Below are 7438 nucleotides of genomic sequence, written 5' to 3' on the forward strand. Positions count from 1 at the left end.
CCCAAAAATCACCTCAATCTCTTCCAATTGTTAACAACAATCAACTCACACTCCCACAAAATTCAATTCAATGGGTTCCCAACTTCAACAATCAAAATTACTTTGCAAATGGGGTTAGAAACACTTACTTGAGCCTTGATCTGTCCAAATATGCCTTGAATTGATATTGATTAGATGAATTTTTGAAAACCCCCAATTTTGTTTTTAAAACCCTATCCTTGATTGAATATTTCGCGGAAATCCTCTTGCTTGTTTAATCTGCGAAATGGGATTAGTTAGTGAACAATGGAGCAAAAAAAACGAAATTGGGTGAATGATGTGTGAAGAGAGGAACAAAAAGAAGTTTTGGGGAAGAGAGATTGTGCTATGAATTTTGTAGTGAATGTAATGAAGAGTATGTGCAGGGGAAGAGGAGTAGATTCATTTAAACACGAATTCGCGTTTTATGGTACGATCGTTGCTGCGGCAATCGTGATTTTTCCTCTCGGTCTACTCTGGACTCATGCTCGCTACAGCGATGGGGTTCGTTGCTGCGGCAAGCGTGATTAATCATCTGCCCCTTGTTCGTGCGTGAAATGCACGCTCGCTGCAGTGATGGAGTTCACCGTCGTGGCGAGCATGATGCTGGAGTGTTTATTTCTTTTCTGGGAATGTGTTTCCCATACCCTGACAGAGACAATCAAAACGTCAGAATTAATAAACTAACACTAACACAAAAACATACACACACATAACAAAAGAAAAGAAGAAATACTAAACAGAAACATCATTACTCATAAAAAAATTAAAATTAAAAATCAACCAAACGGAAACGAAATATTGGGTTGCCTCCCAAAAAGTGCTTGTTTAAAGTCTTAAGCTCGGCTCCTTTTCTGTCGTCAATTAGGATTCTGAAGAAGAAGTGAAACCCTCTTGTTGTCATTTCCATTCTCAATATACGGTTTCAATCTTTGCCCATTGACTTTGAATGTTCCCTTCGTCGGGTGGTGAAGCTCTATTGCCCTATGCGAAAACACGCGATGAATGATAAATGGGCCAGACCATCTTGAGCGCAATTTACCCGAAAAAAGTCGAAGTCTTGAGTTGAACAGTAGCACTTTGTCGCCCTCCTTGAATTCCTTGTTCACAATGTGTTTGTCATGCCACTGCTTAGTCTTTTCTTTGTAGATTCGGGCATTCTCGTATGCATTATTACAAAACTCTTGCATCTCATTGAGTTGCAGTAAACGTTTTGCTCCTGTGGCTTGTAAATCAAAATTCAGAAACTTTACTGCCCAATACGATCTATGCTCTAACTCCACTAGCAAGTGACAAGCTTTTTCGTAAACCATCCTATAGGGCGACATTCCTATTGGTGTGTTGAATGCCATCTTATACGCCCATAGTGCATCATCAAGTTTGTTGCCCAATCCTTTTGAGAGGTGTTTACTGTCTTTTCCAGGATTCGTTTCAGCTCCCTATTTGATACTTTGACTTAACCACTGGTTTGTGGGTGATATGGGGTTGCAACTCGATATGTAACCCCATACTTGCTTAACAATGCTGTGAATTGACGATTGCAAAAGTGAGAACCACCATCACTGATAATGGCTCATGGCGTGCCAAACCTTGAAAAGATATTCTTCTTTACGAACTTGATAACGACACGAGCATCGTTTGTTGGCAACGCAGCAGCTTCCACCCACTTCGACACATAATCTACAGCAACCAAAATGAAACGGTTAGAAAACGAAGAAGGAAAAGGTCCCATAAAATCTATCCCCCAAACATCGAACAATTTGACTTCTAGGATATTATTTAAGGGCATGGCATTTCTCCTAGATATATTCCCAACCCGTTGACACTCATCACAACTCATAACAAAACGAAAAGCATCTTTAAAAAGAGTAGGCCAAAAAAATCCTGATTGAAGAACTTTTGCGGCGGTCTTTGTCGAACCGAAATGACCACTAACTTCCATTGAATGACAGTGACAAAGTATATTCGTCATTTCTTCCTCTGGCACACATCGTCTTATCATCTGATCGGCGCAATGCTTGTACAAAAATGGATCCTCCTAGAAGTAGTACTTTAAATCTGCAAAAAATTTCTTTCGTCTTTGGGAGTTCATTCCAGGGGGCATAACCTTTCGCGCCAAATAGTTAGCAATGTCTGCAAACCATGGTCCTTCTTGAATAACGAACAACTGCTCATCCAAGAAGTATTCATTGATTGGCTTTTCTTCCTGTCGAGCTTCTTCATTGAACTTCAGTCGGGATAAATGGTCAACCACTTGATTTTCCGTTCCTTTCTTGTCCTTGATCTCCAAGTCGAATTACTGTAGGAGTAATACCCATCGCAATAATCTTGGCTTGGAATCAAGTTTTGCTAAGAGGTACTTCAATGCAGCATGGTCAGTGTAAACGATGACCTTGGTACCTAGCAAATAAGAACGAAACTTATCAATAGAAAATACTACTGCTAAAAATTCTTTCTCAGTAGTGGCATAATTTAGCTGTGGTCCCGTTAAAGTCTTACTGGCATAATATATCACATGCAAGAACTTACCTTTTCGCTGTCCTAAAACAGCCCCTAAAGCATAATCACTCACATCACACATGAGTTCAAAAGGTAGTTCCCAATCGGGCGCAACAATAATAGGAGCAGAAATTAATTTTGCTTTTAAACATTTAAATGCATCTAAACACTCTTGACTGAAATTGAAAGGAACATCCTTAGCTAATAAATCACAAAGAGGTTTAGAGATTTTAGAGAAATCATGTATGAATCTCCTATAAAAGCCCGCATGCCCAAGGAAGCTTCTGACAGCCTTCACTGAATTAGAAGGTGGTAGTTTCTCAATGACTTCAATCTTAGCTCAATCCACCTCAATTCCATTCACTGATATCCGATGACCTAACACAATCCCATCTCGTACCATGAAATGACATTTTTCCCAATTTAGCACCAAATTAGTGTCAACACATCTCTGCAATACATTAGACAAGTTAGTTAAGCAATCATTAAATGAATTTTCGAAAACAGAAAAATCGTCCATGAAAACTTCAATGGACTTCTCAACCATATCGAAAAAAATTGAGATCATGCAACGTTGAAAAGTGGCAGGAGCGTTGCACAAGCCAAAAGGCATTCTTCGATAAGCGAATGTTCCGTATGGGCACGTGAAAGTAGTCTTCTCTTGATCTTCTAGCACTATGGAAATTTGATTGTAGCCTGAATATCCATCTAAGAAACAATAGAACTCATGGCCAGCTAACCTTTCCAACATTTGATCGATGAACGGCAATGGAAAATGGTCTTTACGAGTCACGGAGTTCAGTTTGCGATAGTCAATACATACTCTCCATCCCGTGACCGTTCATGTTGGAATCAGCTCGTTGTTGTCATTACAGACCACTGTCATTCCTCCCTTCTTTGGCACTACTTGGACTGGACTCACCCATGCACTGTCCGAAATTGGGCATATGATTCCTGCATCTAAAAGTTTCAACACCTTCTTCTTGACCACTTCTTGCATTGATGGATTCAATCTTCTCTGTGGTTGGACAGTAGGCTTGTAACTTTCCTCCCTTAAGATCTTATGCATGCAAATTGAAGGACTGATACCTTTGATATCCACAATTGTCCATCCAATGGCCTTCTTGTGCTTTCTCAAAATGCACAACAACTTTTCTTCCTCTAAAACACTCAAAGAAGCATTAATAATTACTGGAAAAAATTTACCCGCTTCTAAAATTGCATACCTTAAATGAGATGATAGTTGCTTGAACTCAAGTATAGGTACCTTTGTGATTGGTGAAGTTGACTGAGACTCCACGGCTTCAATTTCTCTGATCGATTTAGCTTCGGGATGACCTAAGGGTGGTAAACCATTTAAGTATCTTAGACACTCTCTTATCTCCTCACTATCAACTTCATCCTCCTGGTCTCTAGAATTCATCAAACAATTCTCTAAAGGCAGAATTGGGTAATTCTCTTCAAAATTCTGCTCCACTAAGGTGTCAAGAACATCAATCTTAAAACATGAATCTAAATCAGATGGATGCTTTATAGACTTGAAAACATCAAATTCTACTTGCTCATCTTCTACCCTTAAGATCAACTTCCTTTGGTGGACATCTATCAATGTTCTACCCATGGCCAGAAAAGGTCGTCCTAAAATTAAAGGTATTTCCCTATCTTCCTCCATGTCTAGCACTATGAAATCTACTGGGAAAATCAGTTTGTCTACCTTAATCAGGACGTCTTCGACTACCCCCCTAGGATATGTGATCGATCGATCAGCTAATTAGAGAGACACGGTGGTTGGCTTCACTTCTCCCAATCCAAGCTTCATGTAAATGGAAAACAACATTAAGTTAATACTAGCCCCTAAATCGCATAACACTTTATCAAAATAACAACTACCAATAATACAAGGGATAGTAAAACTCCCTGAATCTCGTAGTTTAGGTGGTAGTTTCTTTTGAATCAGAGCACTGCATTCCTCCGTCAGCATGAGTTTCTCGTGTTCCTCGAATTTCCTCTTGTGCGTGAGGATCTCCTTCAAAAATTTCGCATACTTCGGCATCTGTTCTAGCATATCAACAAAAGGGATATTAATATGTAAACTTCTAAACATGTCAATAAACTTACCGAATTGCTTATCGAGCTTCTGATTCTTCAACCGTTGTGGGTATGGCAAAGTTGCCTGGCTCGACGGGGGCTTTTACGCAGATGCACGATCACCGTGGCGATCATCTGATAAGCCTAACGAATTCAAAACAAAATCACGGTCGTCGCGGCGACCAGTGTCATCGCTGCGGCGATCATCCTTCCTTCTGACAAAATTCTCTGCATCATTACTCTCGCCGCCGCCACCATCTTCATCGCCGCGGCAATCGTCCTTCTACTCATCCTTCAGGTTTTGTTCTATCCTCTGTTTTTTGTTTTTCACTCTCTGAATTTTCCAACTTTCTTCCGAATTTTCCAACCTTCTTCCACTCCTCAGGGTGATCGCATGTGCCTGTTCCTTGAGATTTTTCTCTGTATCACTTGGTAAAATCCCTTGACCTCTTCCCGCTAATATGTTGTGAATTTGTCCAATTTGAGTCTCAAGGTTCCTAATAGATATAGATTGATTTTGAACCAGGACGTCGGTCTTCTCAAACCTCTTGCTTGTCTCCTCAATGAACTTGGTTAATGCATTTTCCAAGTTTGATTTTTGCTCTTGAGGTTGAAAAACAGGTGCTTGTTTTTGCTCATTGTTGTTGCTCCATGAAAAATTTGGGTGTTTTCTCCATGCTGGATTATACGTATTGGAATACGGATTCCCTTGCCCTCTTTGAAAATTGTTGACGTAGTTGGCTTGTTCAGGCTGAGCAAACTGGTTTCCTTCTTGGCAATTGTTCGACGCATGATTTCTTGCACAAAGGTCACATGTTAGAGAAGAAGATTCAATTGCATTTGTTTTCAACACATTACCTAATTGCTTTTGGATGTTCGTAAGTTGAGCAGCCAATGAATTGTAACTGTCAACTTCGTGCACTCCCGCTGATCTCCTTGTTGAATTTCTTTCTGGAGTCCTCATATAGCTGTTGTTCGCCATCACCTTGATCAAATTGTATGCTTCCTCTGGCGTTTTATTGTTCAAGGCTCCCCCACTTGCGGCATCAATCATGGCTTGAATGGTTGGTAGCAAACCTTGGTAGAACGTTTGCACTTGTGACCAGATTGGTATACCATGATGTGGGCACCTCAGTAAAAGATCATTAAACCTTTCACATACTTCATACAATGACTCTGAATCTTGTTGGTAAAAGTTGGTAATCTCACTCCTCAGTTTGGCCGACTTGGCAGGTGGAAAGTACTTAATGAGGAACGCTTGAGCCAACTCATTCCACGTCGTGATGCTCCCAGATGGCAATGAAATCAACTAGGCCTTAGCTTTATCCCCTAGAGAGAATGGGAAAAGCCTTAGTCTGATTGCATCCTTGGATACCCCATTATGCTTAAATGTGTCGCACAACTCCAGAAAATTTGTGATATGCAGGTTGGGATCATCATTCGGTAACCCAGCGAATTGGATCGACTGCTGAATCATTCCGATAATTGCTGGCCTAATCTCAAAATTGTTCGCTTGAACGGGTGGTCTCCTGATGCTTGAATAACACCCATCAATAGTAGGACTAGAGTAGTCCTTCAATGCTCTCTGAACCACTGCTACACCACCCATTGCATTACCTCCTAAATTATCCTCGTTCTCATTCTCTTGATTTTACATATTAGGATTGACAATTCCTGTGTTCGCCATTGATCTTTCAGAATTAGCTTGCCTCTTTTCTTTCCTCAACTGTTTCGCAGTTCTCTCGATCTCAAAATCTAGTGGATTAAGACGACCACGACCTCTAGAATGTAAACTCTCCAGATTCTAGCTGAAAACCACAAACAAAACAAACAAAAATCAAAATTAATTAGTAAATAGAAATAAAACAAATCAAATTAGCAACTAAATATTTCGTATTGATATTGGTAAAACAAAATAGTTCCCTGGTAACGGCACCAAAAACTTGACAAGCTATTCGCAAGTGTACGAAATCGTGCAAGTAATACAGCTCGAGTAAACAAGTGTCTAATCCCAATGGAACTACCTACCAAGTACCAAACTATTATATCCTATTGCTATTTGATAAAACAGAATTTCAAGAGAAGCTTTAATGACAATGTAACCAACACAAAACTAAATAAATGCAGAATTTATAAAAGCTTTGATGTAAAGATCAATATAACTAAACCTAGGGCATAGATTTCGCACCAATTTACTCCTATGCATTGACATTTGTTGTTAACCTAATTAAGCGTATTCTAAAGGCCAAATCCCCTAATATTCCACTAACTCTCTCTCGAGCAATTAGCAAATTAACCTTTAAGTAACAACCCAAGATATCTCTAAGTTGGATTTAGGTGTTAAAAGATCGTTAAGTTCTATGGAATTTACCGGAGCCTCACAAATCGCGGTAACCTATCTCTAGCGTTCACCCAATCTATGGTTTTATTACCTAAGACAAATCAGGTTTCATCTCTCGATCTCAACCCAACCCATGATATCATTCAACTCTCGGGCCCTTGGACTTGAAAGCATTACACGCGATAATCAAACTTAGAAATCATGCTCAATATAAAATCAATGTAATAATGTCAACACATGTTCATAAATTGGGCTACATCTGTAGCCCTAGAAAAGAGAATTAGTTCATAATGAAAATAAAAAAATCCATCATTCTATTCAATGACATCAGTTCAAGAAAGACAAAGATAAAAACTTCTCTAATCGGTGAACGAGAGCTCCCAGGATCCCGATCTCCAACTTGGTAGTTGTCTTCTTCCTCTTCCAAAAGTCCCCTCTTAACTTCTTAAAGACTCTCTTTTATATCTCATGGGTTCTGTTCGTGCTTAGGAA

At 39.6% G+C, this 7438-nt stretch overlaps 1 non-coding gene across 1 annotated transcript; it reads left to right on the forward strand.

The window, feature by feature from the left end:
* The first annotated feature begins 5717 nt into the window (after nucleotides 1-5717).
* Nucleotides 5718-5824, forward strand: LOC116135166. The gene has a single exon (XR_004128853.1). It is a non-coding gene; the product is annotated as a small nucleolar RNA R71 (small nucleolar RNA).
* The last annotated feature ends 1614 nt before the right edge of the window (nucleotides 5825-7438 follow it).

Source organism: Pistacia vera, unplaced genomic scaffold (genome assembly GCF_008641045.1).
Source record: "Pistacia vera cultivar Batoury unplaced genomic scaffold, PisVer_v2 Contig294, whole genome shotgun sequence".
Classification (NCBI taxonomy): domain Eukaryota; kingdom Viridiplantae; phylum Streptophyta; class Magnoliopsida; order Sapindales; family Anacardiaceae; genus Pistacia; species Pistacia vera.